Raw genomic sequence first — 21,731 nt, 5'->3', positions numbered from 1 at the left:
TGTTAGGGTCATCTGATTTCCAGTGCGTTTCTTGTAAAAAAAAAAAACACATCTGGACGAAATTTCCTAAGATGACATAGTATCTTTTTCCTTTTAACAGATGAGTTTAACCCCTCTACATTCCAAGATAAGAGTTTAATGGATCTTTTGGTTAGAACATTAGGATTGTCAGTTAGTGGCATAGTAGACATCAACCAACCCCCATTTTGGGAAACATGAAAACAGAACTTCTCTATCCAGTTCCCTTACCCTGTCCCAGCGAGCAGAGAAGGGGGCAGTCACGGGAAATCCCTGACAATGACCGATAACATGAACAATCAAAGCAAACCCAGTGTAGACATAGCACAAATATACCTATCAAAATGTTTACATATTTGAAAAACCCAGTTTGGTGGCCCCTGAGGGCATCCCAACTTAAACCAGTAATCAAAAAGATTAGAAAAGCACAACCCTAAAGGTCGGAATACATATAAATGAAAAACATACATACTCAGCAAAAATACGTAACAAAGATAGACCACAACTAAATGTAGCAGTAATAGTGACATAATATATAAATATAACATGAAAAACGCAATAAAGATATGTCAAACAGACAATAAAATAATGTAATACTTATCAACTCTCCCAATGATCAGTCATTATCGTCCAGGGTAGAATGAGGAGACACAGATCTCAGTTACTGAAGAAAATTCTGTGCTGACTTTGGGGAGTCAAAGTAATGTGGCTTTCCAGCGTGAAAGATTTGCAATTTAGCTGGATATAAGAGCGCAAAACGGACGCCTTTAGTAAACCGTTCCTTTCAAACCATGGAAAATTCTCTTCTCTTTGTGGAAACCTGGAAAGAAAAATCTTGAAACAATAGCAATTTGAATTTGTCGTAGTAAACGCCTGTAGATTTGCGGTAAGCCTCCAATAATTTAACTTTGTCAAGATAGTTCAGAAGCTTGAAAATGACAGGTCTCGGACGTTGTTGATTATTCTGACGGTCCGGACCAACACGATGCACCCGTTCCACCAAGATGGGTGAGGAGGTAGATGATATACCCAGTGTTTCAGGAAGCCATGTAGATACTAGGTGGAGTAGATCTTTTGGTTTCACTGATTCAGGGAGACCTATAAGACGTAAATTATTTCTTCTGTTACGGTTTTCCATATCTTCAAGTTTGTCATGAAGAGCCACCACAGTGGAATCATGTGATTGGAGGAGAGATTTTGCCTCATGTAATTCATCTTATAATGTAGAGATGCGATCCTCCGCCTCTGTCAGCCGTTTGGAATGTTGTGTGAGTTGCGCAGTTGCGGCCGTAATTGCCTCTTTTAGTGGTGCTAATTTTATATCAAGTAAGGGTGAAATGATGTCTGATATTTCTTTTGCTTTTTGTACAGATTGGGAACTGTATTTATCGGTGTTAAATAGAGCATCAATTGAATCATCCCTTTTAGGAAACATTGGAGAGGAAGAAGCATCAGATGCTGAGGCTTTGTCCTTATTACGCTCAGTTTGTGAGCCTCTAGGACCCCTGGGGGTTTTTGCCACATTTTTTTCCATTGTAGACACCAAGTGCAGTAGAAGGTGTTGCACAAGAATGAATGTGTACCAGCGTTAATGAATAATATATTAAAGATGTTGGTGATCAATAATATGCCAGTGTCGTCTTATCAATCTATTCGGTTACAAGAGAGGTTCTTGCGAGGAGAGGAAGGCAAAGGATACTGGCGTGTCTGTTGATTAAAGTGGTGCTCCTTGTTAGGGTATATGGAGAGTAGTACCAGGTGTTGTCTGTAGGAGAGGGACTGTGGGCAGGAATTCACTCAGAGTGGGCGCCGTCTATTTCCACCGGCCACAGTGAGCACTTTGTCAGTAGATGAGAAACAGCCGCCAGAAATTACAATAAAATGGCCACAGCGCAATAGGCCACAAGGCCGTGATACGGTGGTATAGAGAGCAGGGAGCCGGCGCTGATGTATGCGCCTTGCCTGGGCTTATCCCTAGTTGCTGTCCAGTGTGATTTATTTATTTACTTAAATTTTATTTATTTTTTTATTATTATTTATTTTTTTATTTCTCCCTCTTATTAGCCCGATGGTATAGGAGGACTACCCAAATTCAGGCTTGGATCAACGGTGAAGCAGGGAGCTTCTTTAAAATGCGGCCACTATGTTTGGCCCGCCCACCGGATATCTTTAATGATATATTCTCGGAGACACTGTTCCTTTAAATCTTGAAATTACATCAGGCTGACACAAGAGGGAGCTGGACCCTCATGTATGGAGTGAACTGAGCTACAGGGTTTAATATGATGTGATAGCACTGCAGGTGCAATGCGAGGATAATACAGTCCCCTCCTGCAGATTCATCTTCCTTCGGCAGAGAGGCAGAAAAGTCACCCAGAGGTCCCTATTTAACACAGCAGCGGCAGCAGTGTAGTGGGAGGGCGCCGGGCACAGAGCAGCCAGTGATTGCGTCACCACAGAAGCCCAGCTAGCAGATAGGAGAGAAGCCGCGGAGCATGGAGATGCCAAGGAGAGTAGGCTTCCGCAAGCACTTAGCGCTGGACCTCCCGGTTACACAGTAGGAGGAGGCTTAGGAAGCAGGACTCCGGATCCTCGCCGAGGTCTCCAGGCGCAGCGGGAGCAGTAGCCGCGAATACACCAGGCATCCAGGGTCCTCCCCGCCTGAGGTGGAAGCGGGGACCCACAGCAGCTCCTTCTGTCGGGGAATGGATGTGCGCGAGGTGCTGAGGAGATCGCCGGGGAATGGGCACAGATGAAGGGGAGGCGCGTCACTCACTGGTAGGGCTCCACACGCGCGGTGTCCGGCAGGTTGGCTCCGCTGGCGTGGAAGGCCCAAGTCTGAGACTCGGCCAGTCAGGAGGTACAGGGGCCCAATAGTTACTGTGGAGGTAGGTAGCACAGTAGTAGCTGGGGTGACAATATTGCCCCAAAAGTCGGCTCTTAAAAGCCTAGAGTAGGCTAAATAAAGCCCCCGATTCTGGAGCTCCACAAGAGTGTGTCTGACCGAGATGGCTGCCAAGCCACGCCTCCTAACTTTCACTTTTTAATACTTTTGTTGCAAATCCTTTGCAGGCAATTACAGCCTGAAGTCTGGAATGCATAGACATCACCAGACGCTGGGTTTCATCCCTGGTGATGCGCTGCCAGGCCTCTACTGCAAATGTATTCAGTTCCTGCTTGTCCTTGGGGAATTTTCCCTTCAGTTTTGTCTTCATCAAGTGAAATGCATGCTCAATCGGATTCAGGTCAAGGGATTGACTTGGCCATTGCATAACATTCCACGTTTTAGCCTTAAAAAACTCTTTGGTTGCTTTTGCAGTATCCTTCTGTCATTGTCCATCTGCACTGTGAAGCGCTATCCAATGAGTTCTTAAGCATTAGACTGAATATGAGCATATATTGCCCGAAACACTTCAGAATTCATTCTGCTGCTTTTGTCAACAATCACATCATCAATAAATACAAGGGAACCAGTTCCATTGGCAGCCATACATGCCCACGCCATGACACTACCACCACCATGCTTCACTGATGAGGTGGTATGTTTTGGATCATGAGCAGTTCCTTTCCTTCTCCATACTCTTCTCTTCCCATCACTCTGGTACAAGTTGATCTTCGTCTCATCTGTCCATAGGATGTTGTTCCAGAACTGTAATGGCTTTTTTAGATGTTGTTTGGCAAACTCTAGTCTGGTCTTTCTGATTTTGTGGCTCACCAATGGTTTACATCTTGTGGTGAACCCTCTATATTCAGTCTTGTGAAGTCTTCTCTTGATTGTTGACTTTGACACATATACACCTACTTCCTGGAGAGTGTTCTTGATTTGGCCAACTGTTGTGAAGGGGTTTTTCTTCACCAGGAAAATACTTCTTCTGTCATCCACCACAGTTGTTTTCTGTGGTCTTCCGGGTCTTTTAGTGTTGCTGAGCTCTCCGGTGCGTTCTTTCTTTTTAAGAATGTTCCAAACAGTTGATTTGGCCACACCTAATGTTTTTGCTATCTCTCTGATGGGTTTGTTTTGATCTTTCAGCCTGATGATGGCTTGCTTCACTGATAGTGACAGCTCTTTGGATCTCATATTGAGAGTCGACAGCAACTGATTTCAAATGCAAATGTCACACCTAGAATCAACGCCAGACCCTTTACCTGCTTAAATGATAATGAAATAATGAGGGAATAGCTCACACCTGTCCATGAAATAGCTTTGGAGTTGATAGTCCCATTACTTTTGGCCCCTTAAAAAGTGGGAGGCACGTATAGAAACTGTTGTAATTCCTACACCGTTCACCTGATTTGGATGTAATTACCCTTAAATTAAATCTGAAAGTCTGCAGTTAAAGCACATCGTGTTTGTTTAATTTCAAAGCCATTGTGGTGGTGAATAGAGGCCAAAATATGGAAAATTCTGTCAGTCCCAATATTTATGCACATGACTGTATACAGGATGGATGTGTGCTGTCGGTTATATAGAACCACCTCACCAGTCCATTCCACCAGCCCCTGTACAGGAGCCATCTTGGCATCCTCCTTGTCTTATGTGATGACTCAGCTAGTGGATCGTTTGGCTTCTCCCACGCTGCCTCCTTTAATGGGATACCCACAGCTTGCTCTGTTTGTCCCCCCTTCATGGATGGATGTTTTTGCCCACTCAAGTCAGAGTATGGCTCAGTTGGATGTTGCGAACAGTCCGATAGTCACTAAGGTGCCTAAGCGGCTGTTATCTTTTTATCAGTCTGCTCAGCATGTAGATTCAGAAGCATCATCAGAGGATCAGATGATGTGCCGAGTTCTTCTCCAGGATATATCTTGGGAGAGGAGGACCATCCTTCTACAGAGTATGTCCCTTCTTTGGTGAGGGCAGTCAAATCAATTCTAAATATATAGGATGATGAGCCAGCTCATAGACAGAAGGCTATAGTGTTTAAACACCAGAAGGTGGTAAAAGCTGAGTTTTCCTAAATCTGAGCAGTTTACTGAATTTATGGAAGAGGCATGGAGTAACCCGAATAGACGGTTCCACGATACAAATAGATTAGCATCTTTGTATCCTTTCCCAGCTACTAAATGGGAAGCCTCTCCTACTGTGGATGCTCATGTGACACATTTAGTCAGGAGTGCTACGTTGCCTATTCCATCAGCATCTTTTCTTCACGTTCCTACTAATTGAAAATACTGCTTTAAAACATGATTCAATGTTTCTATGTCTGGAACTGTTACTCGACCAGCTGTGGCTGGGACTTTGGTATCCATGGCTGTTAAAGAATGGATGGGGGCATTGGAAGATACTCTACCAGAGTACAGCTAACTTATATCTCCCACATATGGGAATCTGCCTAATTTCTGGGAGAAGCTGAAATAGATGCTGGGCTCCTAGCTTCTACAGCATCAGCAGCCTCAGTTGTGGCTTGTAGAGCCCTTTTTGGTTAAGGTCCTGGTAAGCAGATACTGGGTCAAGAGGGCTCTGGAATCTTTACCTTTTTATGGAAACATACTTTTTGGAGCAGAATTGGATAAGATAGTGGTAACCTCAGATCTTTTCGCCCTCAGGGAAGAGCAAAAGGACAGTCTTCCTCTAGACTGTCTACTTCCCGCAGGACCATCAAGCAGCAAGCTTATAAGCCGGACGACATACCCTGACAGCCTGATGGAGCGGGCCTCCCCCTGGGGTATGCCCTCACTTTCTGGAGGCATCCTCCCCTGAATTTTTTTTTGCACTACTCCCCTCATTGGATTCTATCAAGGCCTTGGCTCTACAGGAGGTCATTTTACTCCCTGCTACAGGCAGGGGTGATAATCCCGGTTCCTGTGTTTCAACAAGAAAGGGGTTATTATTCCAATCTATTTTTAGTTTAGGACCATGAGACCCATTTGGTTTCTGGTCTAAATCTTTAAACCCTAAACAAGTTTATCTGTGACCCAAGTTTCGTATGAAAACTCTTTGGTCAATTATTTTGGGGATGAAACCTGGGGATTTTATGGCTTTCCTCTACATCAGGATGTGTATCTGCACATGCTTATTATGCCATCTCACCAACAATTTCTAAAGTTTGCTGTCGTGCAACAACATTACCAATTTCAGGCATTGCCCTTTGGTCTATCACCAAAATAATGGCGGTGATGATGGCCTACCTCAGGCGTCAGGTAATCTGAACACTACCATACCTGGATGACCTTCTGATATTGGCACAGTCTCCAGCTGGTTTACAACACCATCTACAACTGACCATTGCCTGCCAACAGACGCACGGCTGGATCTTCAATTGGAAGAAATCCTCTCTTTCTCCAACAAAGGAGGATGATACATCTGGGGGCACTTCTGGATTCTCAGGCACAAAGGGTGTTTCTGCCAAGAGGACAAGATTGTGGCCCTATCATTGCGAGTATGCAAATTGCTACGCAATCGAAGGGTATCCATTCTATCAGCAATGCAAGTCCTGGGGTCAATGGTATCCACTTTCGACATGGTGGAATATGCTCAGTTCCACTCCAGGCCTCTGCAACAATTGATTCTCTCCCGACGGACAGCATCATTAATAAGGTCCCAGAGGATCCTTCTCACTCCGGAGGTTCATCTCTTTTTCGTAAAGGCTACAAAAGGATCTTCTGGACAAAGGTCGGGTGCTTCTCGCCACGGACGCCAGTCTTCAAGGATGAGGGGCAGAGACAGGTCATCACACCTTTTAGGAAAGATGGACATATCAAGAAAGTCATCTGCCCATATACATTCTGGAGCAGTATACAAAGCACTTGTTATGGCACAGGACCTGTTCCAAGGCAAGGCCGGTCAAGATCCAGTCCAACAACGTGACTACAGTGGCCTATCTCAATCATCAAGGAGGCACGTGAAGTCACACAGCCATGAGGGAAGTGATAAACATTCTGACCTTGTCAGAAAGTCATCTTCCGGCTATCTCGTCAGGACATACACGCAGGAGAGTGGGCTCTCCATCCGGGGTTTTTCAACTCCTGGTTAACAAAGGGGGTCTACCAGATGTAGACCTCAAGTCCTCACGTCACAATCACAAGGGCCCTAGGTACAGGTCCTGGACTAAAGGCCCCTCAGCCGCATGTGTGGACACACTGGCAGTGATATGGGACTTCAAGCTGGCATATCTCTTACCTCCGATTTCCCTCCTCCCAAGGGACTTTAGGAAATTCAAGCAGGAACACAGAGCAGTAATACAAGTAGCTCCTGCTTGGCCCAGAAGCCATTGGTTCTCTGACTACGGAATCTATCCATAGACACTCAGTTTCCTCTTTCTCTATGGCCGGATCTGTTAGCGCAGTGTATCTGCCTGCATCCGGAGTTACCCAGTCTGTCTTTGACGGGCATGAATCTTGAGTTTTCCATCTTAAGAGCAAAAGGTTTCTCCAGCTCTGTGAGTCAAACGATACTTACGGCACGAAAACCTTACTCTGCCCGCATCTATTACAGAGTTTGGCATTCTATGGTCAATGGTGTTCCCACAGAAAGTATGACCCTAGGGATTTTAGCGTTTCCTGGGTACTTGCTTTTTTCCAGGCTGGGATAGACCTCGGTCTCCACCTGGCCACCCTGAGTGTACAGGTATCTGCATTGTCAGTTTGGTTCCAGCGAAGGATGGCTTCTTTGCCGGATGTTAGAACTTTTTTTTACAGGGTGTTCTCTGAGTTCAGCCACCCTTTGTCCCACCAATGGCACCATGGTATTTGTTCTTGGTTCTCAGTGGGTTGCAAGTTCCCTCATTTGACCTCTGGACTCACTAGATTTGAAATGGTTGACAGCAAATGGTTTTCTCTTCGCTATCTCTTCTGCACCCAGAATCTCTGATTTGGCAGCGCTCTTTTGTCACTCCCCCTTTTTAATTTTTTACCAGGATAAAGCTGTTCTCCAGAAATGAGCTGTTTACCTTCCTACGGTAGTGCCCTGTTTTCATGTCAATGATTTTGTTTCTAGCTTTTCAGTTTTCAGACCTTTCTGAAGGTGAAGCCTCCCTGTATGTGGATCTTGCTCTATGTATCGATGTGGATCATACAGACTCATTTACAAAAATAGACGCTCTTTTTGTGCAATATGGTTTCACAAACGAGAATGGCCATCTTATAAACAATCTCTGGCTTGATGGTTACATAGGACTATCTCTCAGGTTTACACGCAGGCTGATCTCCCTGTTCCAAACACGGCGACAGCACATTCTACCTGGTCTGTGGGACCATCATAGGCATTTCATTGTGGTGCCTCTGCTGAGCAATTATGCAAGGCAGCCACGTGGTCTTCTGTGCACACTTTTCTTAGGTTCTACGACCAGGGGTCTTCAAACCTTTGGTCCTCCAGCTGCTATGGAACTACACATCCCAGCATGCTAAAATTGTGGCAGGGCATCCTGGGATCTGTAGTTCCACAGCAGCTGGAGGGCCAAAGGTTGAAGACCCATGTTCTACGCCTTTGATACTTTACCTCTCAGGATGCTTCCTTTGGGTGATGAGTTTTCCTTTCCTGCTCTGGAGCATCCCCATCCTTAGGGCAACTGCTTTAGGACATCCCCGTGGTATCCCTGTGGATTCCTATGGACCCTGAAGAAGAAACTAAAAGTTATGGTAGACTTACCTAGATAACTCCTTTTCTTCGAGGTCCATAGGGTCCAGACAGCACCCTCCCTGACTCACCTGGCTGCATTGGGTAAATTTTATTTTGGTCATGGATTCCCTAATTTCTGAGAGTTTCTGGTGTACGATTGTTCTTCCTTCTCCTGCTTTGAGCTGAATGTCTGTGACCAGGGGCGCGGTATATGTGGAGGAGGACCTTGGTGCCTGGATCACTCAACCACATTATCCCCCATGGTATCCCTGTGGACCTCGAAGAAAGAGTTGTCAATGGTAAGTCTACCATAACTCTTATTTTCTTCTTCACGGTCCATAGGGATCCACAGGGATACCATCATGTGATAATTGTGTACTTATCTTTATATGCCTTAAAATTACTTGTCTGACTATACACCTCTGTTATTCTTGTGCACTTTTAATACATTATTAAACTGATCCCTTTGTTCCTGTGATTATTATAAACTAATTTAAATAATTTTCTTCGATCATATTATTCTACTTAATTATTAAATGTGACCATTTCTATAAATGTTTTTTCCCTTCATAATAAAAATGATATATAGAACATTTTAATATATATTTATCCTCTTAGTATTAAATATATTCCTAATCCCTATCCCCATATATTCCAAACGATATGTCCCATGATTTATGTATTATAACTTATTTCAAAATAGTGTTTACTGTAATACATGGGTACTCCACACTTTACTCAAATGGGGCCTAAATCTATTTTTATGAAATCATTCATCTATATTGAGTATGGTTTATATCCATTTAAGTATATTCTCAAAAAAAAGATTATAATATGCCTTCTGTCTAGTTTTAAAAGAAGGATGAGTATTGATTATGTTTGTTCATTCCATATGAAAAATCTATCTGGAATCCCTTTCCAACAATTCTTTATTGTAATCTCCTCCTTATTCCCAGGTGGATGCTAAAACTGTTGCAGTACATCCTGGGATCTGTAGTTCCACAGCAGCTGGAGGGCCAAAGGTTGAAGACCCACGCCCTAAAATTTTCAGGTTTACCATTGTGTACTTTCAAAAAATGTTTTGCTACAATCATCAGAGTTTTGAATTTTCGTTTATCTGTTTGTGCATTCTTTATATTCCGTAGATGTTCCATTATCCTTATTTTTAGTTGTCTACTAGCCATGCCTATATATCTCATTCCACACGTACATTGAAGCCTATAGTTTTACATTGAAAGGAAGCTTCAGGGATGTTACCAGTCTTTCTTTGTTGTACTAATATATCCTTTAACTTGGGTGATTTCCTCCAACTGGTATTGACTCGATCACCAAGAATCTCCAACAGATCATTATCCAATGTTAAAATATTCCAATGCTTTTGGCGAATACTCTGGATTTGTCTCCACTCATTGCAGACTGTCCCTATAAATCTGCTTTTTGAATCTCTATCTGGTCTTATCTTTTCATGTTTCTATTCAGAAGTAAGGGATTCTCTGTCCTACTTCACTGCTGCTTTATATCCTGCTGTAATTGTATTTTATAACCTCTTTGCTCCAATCTCTTCGTTAGTTTTTTTGCTCTGATTTCAAATCTCTCCTTTTCAGAGCAATTGTGACACGTGTAAAAATTCACCCCCAATAAACGGGTCCACCTCTGGAGGGCACCCCAGGTTGATAGTCCGATGCTATCCCTGGCACCCCTGGCTGGTGGGTGCTGGGTTGATTATGTAAAATGTGGTGCAAGTAAAGAGTTAAAATATTGTCTTTTGCTGTGAAACTACAGTTCCCAGAAAGCCTCCCCCGCATGCTGGTACTTGGAGAATCACAAGTACCAGCATGCGGGGCCTTACAGGCCCAGTAGTACCTATAGTTCTACAGCAAAATAAATATTTAAATAAACAGAGGATACACACATAGTACAAAGTAAAAAAAAAAAATCACTTGCCTATTCCTATGCGTGGATCGGTCCTTTTCGGTCCAAAGTAGGCAATCCACGGGCTTGGCAAAACAAAAAACGAGATACGCGAGCCAGCTGAGTGCTCATTGGCTGAGAGAGGCGAGCCTTCCGCCTCTCAGCCAATGAGCGGTTCTCAGCATTGACTTCAATGGTGAGAACCGCGATGACCATTTAAAAAATGGCACCTCAGCGCCATTTTTGAAATTTAAGGATGACCACTGCAAGCCAATCACGGCTCGCGATGTCATCGCCCCGCCCCCTCGGCTGGCTTATATAAGCCAGGGCGAGGAGACGGTATGATAGTCCTTTGGCCGCGTGGTAGCAGAGAAGAGCTGCCAAAGTCAGAAGACGCTGGGGAAGTCCTGGATGGGCGGCTACCATGAAAAAGAGCTTAAAAGCAGCCACCCTCCAGGTGAAAACGCTATAAAAGTTCTGGAGGAAGCAGTAGCCATGAAAAAGGGCTTAAAGACTGTTGCCACCCAGGTGCAGAAAAATAAAATATTAAAACAAACGTCTCTGCTTTATTTTAATATTTCTTTACAGGGTTCTCCAAGTACCAGTATGGGGGGAGGCCTGCTGGGATTTGTAGTACATCAAAAGGCAATATTTATACTTTCATATGCACCACACTACACTATGAACCCGGCACTTACTGGCCAGGGAAGCTGGGGATAGCTATCAGCCTAGGGTGCCCTGGAGAGGGGGGGTGGTCAGCAGATCCCCAGCCTGGGTTGACTAGCGGTCAGGGTTAATGCTTCGTCTGGGGGGCCTGGTGGAAGGGCTTCCCGGGCTGTGGCATTAGACTCCCGCTAGAAAAAGTCTGGTGCATGTTCTGGATAATACAGGGGGACCCTACTAATTTTTTCCCCCTTTATTTCCAGGACCAGATCAGAGCCCAGTGCTGCTTGTGCAAAGTACGGAAGTATGGGGGACCCCTTAGTCGTTTATCCCAGTATTTTGACAAACAGGGCTAGGTCTGACTAGCCCGGTGCTGGTTGTGCTTCATACGGGGGACCCCTATGCTTTTCGTCCCCTGTATTTTCACAACCAGGACTGGCCGTCAAAAGCCCAGGGCTCGTTGTGCTTTTTTTATTTTACACATTAACATGTATAGATGGATCTCACCGATGCGTCAGTGCATCTGTGACTTATTGATTTTATTTTCTTAGGTCCATGCCCAGTACCGGTGAGCCCTCTGTTGCCCGCTGCTGCCACTGCTCCGCACCCTCGCTGCTGTCACTACCCCGCACGCCTACAGCCTGCCCCTGCAGCCGACTTTCACTCTGCACCTCCAAAACCAGTTCCTGTGCGCCGGCCCCTCTTCCACCTGAACTAGTGTACCATTTTGTTGTCCTTCTCCCCAGCAGGTGGCACGGTTTGCTCCTCCAAATCCTGAGAGTTAATAAATTTAAAAAAAATTAAATATTCCATAGACAAAAAACTTTACGGTTTCATATGTCCTATTAAGGGATCTTAGACAGGATCTGAATTTTCACAAAACTTACTGAATTTCTGCCACTCAAACTTAAAAAAGCAATGAAGTTCCGATCATGAAGGCTAACGCCTTAATGGACGTGTTCCTTGCGCAATACAGATATGGTATGCCGTCACACCCTGTGCCACTTTGTAGCACTCCATACATGTCACTCTATTACCTCGCCCCCACACCCGCTCTGCTGTCTTCCCCCATCCGCACCACTGTTTTCCACCCATCTAAACCACTTTGGTCCCCCCCCCCTATCTCTACTGATTAATCTTCCCACTCTCCATGCCTTTCTGCTAAGACCTCAGTTGCATAGACTGCATGTGTGTATTCCAATGAGCACACAATTGTGTGAATTAGCAGCTCCACCATTTTTTGAGTTACAGCAATCTCACCCTGTGAGAGTGCTGAATCTGAAGTTAACCACAGGGTGTGGTGGCATACCATATCTGTATTGCGCAAGGAACACGTCCATTAAGGAGTCAGCCTTAAAAAAGATATGAAATTACAAACATTAAGTTTGAGTGGCAGAAATTCAGTAGGTTTTTTGAAAATTCAGATCATGGTTAAGAAACCTTAATTGGGTCATGTGAAACCGCAAGGATTTTTTGTCAATGGAAAAAAAATATATAATTTTTATATATATATATATATATATATATATATATATATATATATATATACACACACACACACACACACACACACATATATATATATATATATATACACACACACACAATGTTGGCGACACTCAGGTAATGAAGGCTGGCTACAAGGGCAGGTAAATGGCAATGTTTCGATGATAATTATTTAAACGTCATCAGGGTAAAAAAAATAAAAAACTTACTAAATACACTCACCTTATAGCAACTACCACACCACGTGTATCGGTGGAATGTGGGACTGGTAGCGAGATGCACACAAATGACATCATTACCAGGGGCCTGTTGCCACAGAAACTATCAACAAAACAAGATGAAAAGTACCAAAACAAATGCAACAACATACTAGTTACAAAATGTCAAGGCAAACAGATACAAATCATGTAAAAAAAATGTAATGAAGAGGACAATGCCTATCACATAATAGATATATAATAGTATCTAAATAAGCATCCAAAGTTATTTAAATAAAGCAATGCAGACTCAGGTTGTCATTCAGCCAGGGTCCAGCAGGATTCACATCTAAGTAGTTTAAGGGATGATTACCACCCCTAATAGAGATGGGAATATAAATCAATGATTACAGTATGTACCTTAAATATGCTAGATTATGACCTACCTGAAGAAATGGCGTGCTACAGGTTGATCACGATGGCAGGTATTAATCACAGCCTTTATTGCAGTATGATGTAGCGCCATCCATTCTCTAAGTGTTCTATCGGTTTTACCGACATAACCAACATGGGTAGGTTATTAAGTAAATTATACATTTTGTAGAGCAACTCAATCTCTGACGTATAGGGGACCTCTTCCCACTGTAAGGATGGAAAAAGCTATTGCCAACAGTCAAGTAGCGGCAATATAACAGTTGAGGCATTTGAAACAGTCATTCTTACATCTTAAAAAATGCTCATATTCACTATGGCCCATTCCCGTAATATTGGTCTTTATGACCTAGTCATGGATATTATGTCCATGCATGTAACAGGGCATGATCTCCAACACCTGTGAGATTGTTGTTGGACTCCCCGGCGGGGAGAGTGTGCTGCCTGACTTGGACTGTACATATATATATATATATATATATATATATATATATATATATACACACACACACACACACACACACACACACACACACACACACACACACACACACACACACACACACAGCATTAATTCACTGCTCTCATCAAAATCTGGGGTGCATGTGGTATGTGACCATATTGTCTAAATATAAAAATCACAGAGGCTCAGCACTAACCATAATAAAGCATGGTGTCGTATGTGATTATATATATATATATATATATATACACACACACACACACACACACAATTTCCAGATGAGCTGCCTGAGCTGAAAAAGGAAGAGACCAGCACACAACCATTTACTTGCAAAAAAAAATATGTATTCACGACATCCAAGCCATTATGTGTGAGCAGCCAAAGTTTGCAATTCCATACATAGCAGCAAAATACTTATCAAAGTGCCCATTGCTTAGTTGCAAATAGATGCATGACCCGATGGCTGATTCGGTGTGGATTTAGTCGGCATCCCGGCGTGTGGGATGCCGACTGTCTAAATACCGGCGCCGAAATCCCAAAAGCAGTATCCTGACCGACAGCATCCCAAAGGTAAGTATAGCCAGTGAGGGGAGTGTTAGGCTTAGGCACTATGGGGGGAGATTAAGTTCAAGAATTGCTTTGTTTCCTTATGGGTGTCGGGATTCTGACTACCGGGATGCCGCTGTCGGCATCCCGACTGCCGACAATCCATACCCAACCCATTTCGGTGGTGTGACCACCTTTCTCAAGGATCCATCATAAACTGACATGAGGCTGAATAGACAGTGCGCCATATCAAACTTACCTGCTCATAATCACCTGAAGTCCGAAAGACACGTAGAAACTACAATACCCATAATCCATCTCTGTCTCGTGTGACTTCCTGCCAGCTGGGTGCTCAGACTATAGTGTTAACCCATGCCAAAGCCCCATTCAGCAGCCGCTGGAGAGCTCAACATGCATGCAGCAGAGCTAATTGAAATCTCCATTGTAAACAAAATACATAGTAGCCACGAACATAGCACTCTCCTTCAAAACCAAGGAGGAAACAAGCATGGGGGCAGGGGCTTGGCGACAATCTCGTGCTTATTGGTCATTACATTGACAATTTATTTTTTATTTGGGATGGGGACGAACACTATCATGTCTTATTGCACAATTCAATTCCAATACTTTTAATTTGACTTTCACAGGTCAAGTATCTCCTTCCTCGATATCACCCTCTATATTGAGAGTGATGTCATTCATACCAAGACATATAGAAAGGAAGTTGATACATACAATTTCTTCCATTTCAATAGTCTACACTGTAAACCATGGATATATAATATACCTTTTGGTCAATTAAGAAGGGTTCGCCATAACTGTACAAACTATCATACTGTAACGATTCCAGGAGGGAATCGACTCAGGTTTGTGTAGAGCGGAGGTTTGAGTAAGGAATTTGGTGGGGGTATCCCTTTTGAATGGTCTTTTGTTTTTTGCAGCCTTTGGACAGAAATATCAGTTGAGAACAAGGTTGGAGTACTCGTCTATTTGCAGCCGTAATTGCCTTGAGGGCTGGTAAGGTGTTGCAGCCTTGAGGCCTGATAAGCTTTGGCGAGAAGCAGCCTCTGGGCTGAGTACAGGATGTGGCCTTAGGCCGTGTAACAGCCTTTAGGGCTGGTAAGTGGTGTCGCAGCCTTGAGGGCTGGTAAGTCTTTGGCAATAAGCAACTCTGGGTTGAGTACTGGATGGGCAGAAATGCGGCTTATGCCGCCGGGTTGACACAAGTAGCAGTACACTGATTTGCCTGCACTTGGTGCAATGGTGCGGCTTGTGCCACCGGGTTGACACAAGAAGCAGTACACTGGTTTGTGTGCAATGGTGAGGCCAGGTTGACACAAGCGTTAACTAGCTGGATTGTGTAAACGATACGCTGGACAAGCGGCACGTGCCGACTGGATGATACAAACGGCTGGAAGCTGGTATGCGGACCGTGCAAGCCAGGATGACACAAGTGGCAGGAGAGTGGTATGCGGAGTGTGTCGTCTGGATAATACAAACGGCAGGAATCAAAACAAAGCAGACGTGGACACTGGATACTCGACTGGACACAGGAGACTCACAGCTGAACCAGAAACACATAGAACGCTATCACCGTCACCTGAGCAGTATCCCAGCAAGGTAGAAGGTGGAGTAAACACCAATCCCATCCCTGCAGAGATGATGACAGCCAGATGTGAGGATCTACAAGCTGAAACTGTGGCGTCTTAGTCTCCCAGCAACTGGCGTGAGAGAATCTCCATCAGCCAGGATGTGACTGCGGCTTGTGACAGGACCCCCCCCCCTTGACGAGGGGTTAAGGAATCCCTAGCTCCAGGTTCCTCTGGAAAGTCTTCAAAAAAATCTCTTTACCAAGGCAGGAGCATTCAACGATCTCGTAGGAACCCAGGACCGTTCTTCTGGTCGATACCCCTTCCAATGGACCAGGAACTGAAGGGCTCCTCGTGAGAGTCTAGAATCCAGAATTTTCTATACTACAAACTCTCAGCGTCCTTGGATAAGGACGGGTGGAGGTCTTGCTGGCCGTCTAGAGCCGTACCTGAGGGAAGACGACACCGGCTTGAGTAAGGATCTGTGAAAAGTGTGGTTGATTCCGAGGTTAGCAGGCAGCTTCAGACGGAAGGCCACAGGATTGATTCGAGAGATAATCCTAAACGGCCCAATGAACCTGGGACCTAACTTCTGCGACTGCTGGCTGAATTTGATATTTCTGGAGGACAGCCACACCAAATCTCCCACTTAACACTGTATGGTCATCGATGCTTATTCGCCCAAGTTTTGGCACGACAGGATGCTTTAATCAGACATTGGCAAACTTTTCTCCAAACTGACCAACAGATGTGGAGGATGGAATACCAGTTGAAACTGCCTCAAAGGAGTTTGCTCTAAGGTGCAGCCCAGAGTTGCAGAAGAAAGGCGACACAGATGACAAGGAGTGACAAGAATTATTGAACGCGAACTCCGCATTAGGAAGAAGGGACATCCAGTCATTCTGGTACTTGGAAATGAAGAAACGGAGATACTGCTCCAGAGACTGGTTCACCCGTTCTGTCTGCCCATTTGATTTTGGATGGTACCTGGAAGACAGACTTATGTTGATACCCAAGGCAGAGCAGAAACTCTTCCAAAACCGTTCCACAAACTGCATCCTTTCAGTCAGAAACAATATAATTCGGCAAGCGATGGAGTCTGAAAATATGAAGTACAAATAAGGAAAACAATTCTTTAGCAGGAGGCAGCTTGGTGAGTGGAACAAAGTGCACCATCTTGCTACAATGGTCAACAATTGTCCAGATAACAGAGCAACGGGAGGAAGATGGCAGGTCCACGATGAATTCCACGGCAATATGGGTCCATGGCTTGGAAGGAGTAGGAAGGAGAAGCAGGAGGCAGAGAGGAGCTGTGCGAGGAGACTTGTTTCGAGCACAGATGTCACAAGCTATTACAAATTCTCTAATATCTTGACCCATAGACTGCCACCAGACAGAACGAGACAGTAACTCGGTTGTTTTAGCAATGCCCAGATGGTTTGGAAGAATGAAAATCCAACAGAACCGCCTTCCGAAATCTTTCTGGAACAAACAAGACCCCTAGTGGCATCCCTGCTGGAGCTTCTGACTGGTAGGCACAAATGAGATCCGCAAGATCTCTGGTCACAGCTAAATGGATATTGGAAGCAGGAACGATGGTTTCTTCCAGGATAGTGAATGGTTGGACAGGTTGAAAACTGTGAGACAGCGCATCCGCCTTTAAATTCTTGGAGCCAGGCCAAAACGAGATAACATAATTAGAGCGGGTGAAAAATAATGCCCACCGAGCCTGTCTGGCATTCATCCTTTTGGTGGTCTCAATATATGAAAGATTTATGTGATCAGTGAGCACCGTAATGTTAATCAACCCTCGAAAATCTATGCATGGTCAGAGAGAGACGTCTTTTTTCTGCACAAATATGAAGCCTGCTCCGACCGGCGATTTGGAAGGCCGAATGAAGCCTTTCTCCAAGGCATCCTGGATATATTCCTCCATAGCTTTGCTCTCAGGAAGGGATAGAGCATAGAATCTGCCTTTGGGAAGCCTTGCTCCAGGAAGGAGATCAATAGAGCAGTCATAGGAGCGGTGAGGAGGTAGGGTATCCGCCCTCTTCTTGGAAAAGACTTCTGCCAAATCCTGGTAAGGAGCCGGAATCTTAGAAGCCGATTCAGATTGGACGGCAGCAGCCAGACGGACATGAAGCGTGATGCAGGTAGAGGAACAGGTATCACTCCATTGAATAATTTCTCCAGTATGCCAATGAATGACAGGGTTGTGTCTTCTTAGCCAAAGACGACCTAGAACCAATGGTGCCAGCGGACACTGGAGTAACAGGAACGTGATCGCCTCAGAATGCAGAGCTCCTATGGATAACCAGATGGGAGGTGTTTGAGAAACAACGGCAACTCTGGATTGTTCTTCACCATTAAGCCCAACCACTGAGAGGGGTTGTGTAAGAGGCTCGGATACCAGCCCCAAGGTGTTGAAGAAGGAGATGTACAAATTCCCTGCTGCACCACTATCTAAGAATGTTGGGATGGAAACTAGAAGATATTTTCCTTGAATTATTGTGGAGATTAGGATTGAATTAGCGGGAGAGACAGATGCAAGGCCTAGATGTAGCTCTCCCAAGACACCTAGACCTTGCCTTTTCCCGATATAACTGGACAAATCATGGCTGTATGCCTTTTCCCTCCACAATATAAGCAGAGGCATTGGGAGCATCTTCTTCGTTTCTCCTCGGCAGAGATTCAGTAGGCACCCGACTGCATTGGTTCTCCTGGATCCAGCGGAGTTACCCAAACTGGAGACCAAGGAGCAGGTGTAGGAAGTTCCTTCTCCAGTCTTCGTTCCCGGAGGCGGCGATCTATACAAACTGCAAGGTGCATAAGCTCATCTAATGTCTCCGGAACAACATGATGGACAAGAATATCTTTTATCTGATCCGAAAGACCAAGGCAGAATTGACTCCGTAGTGCTGAGTGATTCCACCCAGGAGTCAATCGCCCACTTGTGTAATTCAGTGCAATAGTCTTCTGCAGCTCTTTGATCCTGGGTAAAAGGATCGAAGTTTTGACTCTGCTAATGCCGCCTTGTCCGGGTCATCGCAGAGAAGGCCTAGGGTGGTGAAGAAAGCATCCACTGTCTGGAGAGCACTGTGTGCAGGAGGTAGACCAAAGGCCCAGGTCTGAGGGTCACCCTGAAGCAGGGAGCTGATAATGCCGACTCATTGAGTCCCCGATCTCGATGATCCAGGCCGAAGCCTAAAGTATAATTTACAACTGTCTCGGATATTAAGAAAGTCCGTCCGATTGCCAGAAAAGCGATCCAGCAGATTAAGTTTAGGCTCGAGATGGCGAGCTTTAGCTGTTCGGGTTTCCTCAACCCGGAGAGACAGCGCCTGAACTTTTTGCGTTAAGACCTGGATCTGGGCAGCAAGAATTTGAGCTGGATTCTGACCGGGTTCTATGGTCACAATCCTGCAGCTCTACAAAAAATTTTTAGGCCGGTGATAATGTAACGATTCCAGGAGGGAATCGACTCAGGTTTGTGTAGAGCGGAGGTTTGAGTAAGGAGTTTGGTGGGGGTACCCCTTTTGAATGGTCTTTTGTTTGTTGCAGCCGTTGGGCAGAAATATCAGTTGAGAGCAAGGTTGGAGTACTCGTCTAGTTGCGGCCGTAATTGCCTTGAGGGCTGGTAAGGTGTTGCAGACTTGAGGGCTGAAAAGCCTTGGTGAGAAGCAGCCTCTGGGCTGATAATAAGATGCGACCTTTGGCCGTGTGGCAGCCTTGAGAGCTGATAAGTCATTTGCAAGAGGCAGCCTCTGGGCTGAGTACAGGATGCGGCCCGGGTCGTGCAACAGCCTTGAGGGCTGGGTTGAGTACTGGATGTGCAGAAATGCGGCTTGTGATGCCGGGTTGACACAAGAAGCAGTACCCTGGTTGGCGTGCACTTGGTGCAATGCTGCGGCCTGTGCCGCTGTGTTGACACAAGCAGTACACTGGTTTGCAGTACACTGTTCCGCCGGGTTGACACAAGCGGTAACTCGCTGGATTGCATAAACGAGATGCTGAGGTGTGGCACGTGCCTCCTGGATGATACAAACAGCTGAAAGCTGGTATGCGGAACGTGCCAAGATGACACAAGCAGCAGGAAACTGGTATGCGGAGCATGTTGCCTGGATGATACAAATGGCAGGAATCAAAACAAAGCAGACATGGACATTGGATACTCTACTGGACACAGGAGACTCACAGCTGAACCGGAAACACGTAGAACGCTATCACCGGCACCTGAGCAGCGTCCCAGCAAGGTAGAAGGAGGAGGAAACACCAATCCCATCCCTGCAGAGATGACGACAGCCAGATGGGAGGATCTACATGCTGAAATCGTGGCATCTTAGTCTTCCAGCAACTGGCCTGAGAGAATCTCCATCAGCCAGTACGTGACTGCAGCTTGTGACAGATACCTTTGAGAGCCAAGCGTCCAATTTATTGGAATCTTTTAAGGAACGTGAATACCCAGATTCTCTTCTGGATTTATCCAATGCTGAGGCTAGATCTCTTAAAAAGAGATGATGATCAGCAATTTGCTCCTAAATGCCAAAAAACAGATGAAAATGGTCGTTCAGACAAGTTTGAACATATTGTTTAGATCAAACATTTAACAAACAGTTTTTGTCCATTTTCTGGCGTTTGGGAGCGAATTGCTGATTGTCATTTGCTTTCATACCTTACCAGATTTTCATTCCAACCAATCAACTAGTTGGATGGTTGGACAGAAAATCTTTACGTGTGTACCCAGTTTAAGAGATCTGGAGAATTAAATATGCATAATGGTCCAAAAATATATATCTAAATTTAATAGCTACTCTAATAAAAATCAAGAGAATAATTCAAACAAACTTCCCTATCTTAATGTCCGATAACATTTTGAGGCACACTATTTCTCAGGAAGTGTCTTAAATTGTTTGATTTTCTAAAAATAAGACACTTATTCACACCTAGTCACATTAAACGGCCATCAGGTAATGATATTAAGGCATTACCTGATGGTATTAATAGCTGGCTACTAAGACAACCGAAGGGTAGTTTCAAATGTGGGAGGTGTACAAATGTAGTTTCAAATGTGAGCGGCCTACATGCATTACATGTACCTTTAATATGAATATATCCAACACATTTTCATCGACCACAATGGGTGAATTATTCCCCATTAAAAGTTTTATTAGTTGTAATTGCTCCTAAGTGATACTGTCTATCTTTTAGCGTGTTCTTGTCGTATTCAGTATGTAGAGAAGATTACTAGACCCCTATGGTGTTTTAGAGCATAGGAGGGATATTCTGAAAGGTAGTAGTTTGCACACTCTCTCTCTACATTTTGCATCTGTACATCAGTCAAACCCTAAAGATATTAAGCTAACAGGAATTGAACCTGTTCCCCCGACTGTAAGGGGAGGCAATATTCTCTAAGCTTTGTCTTAGGCTGGGTACACACCTGATCGACCAGCAATTGTGCCGATGTTCAGGGCGATTTGCCATCACCCTGGACATCGCATGATTGCTGGTACACACTTAAAAGATTTAATGAACGACAGAACAACCATTGTCCCGTCCTTCATTAATATGTACAGCCTCACATGCGATATCGTGTGATTGACTGTGCAGCAGTCGTTATTATTAATTATGCCGTTTTTAATATCATTTTAAGTCTATAGTATATGGCCATGTAGTGCAATAGTCATCCTATATTGATTGAGACAATTTATACCTAATACTGTATATAAACTGTATATCAATAAGACAAATTTTGTCTATAATTAATACTAAATTGTATACATTACTTGTGTCATTTAAAACGTAAGATATTTGAGTCTTATTATTTAATTCTGCCATTGTAAACAAGCGTG

Source organism: Taudactylus pleione, unplaced genomic scaffold (assembly GCF_031769625.1).
Source record: "Taudactylus pleione unplaced genomic scaffold, aTauple2 ptg000936l, whole genome shotgun sequence".
Classification (NCBI taxonomy): domain Eukaryota; kingdom Metazoa; phylum Chordata; class Amphibia; order Anura; family Myobatrachidae; genus Taudactylus; species Taudactylus pleione.
Note: the sequence above shows the minus strand (reverse complement) of the source record.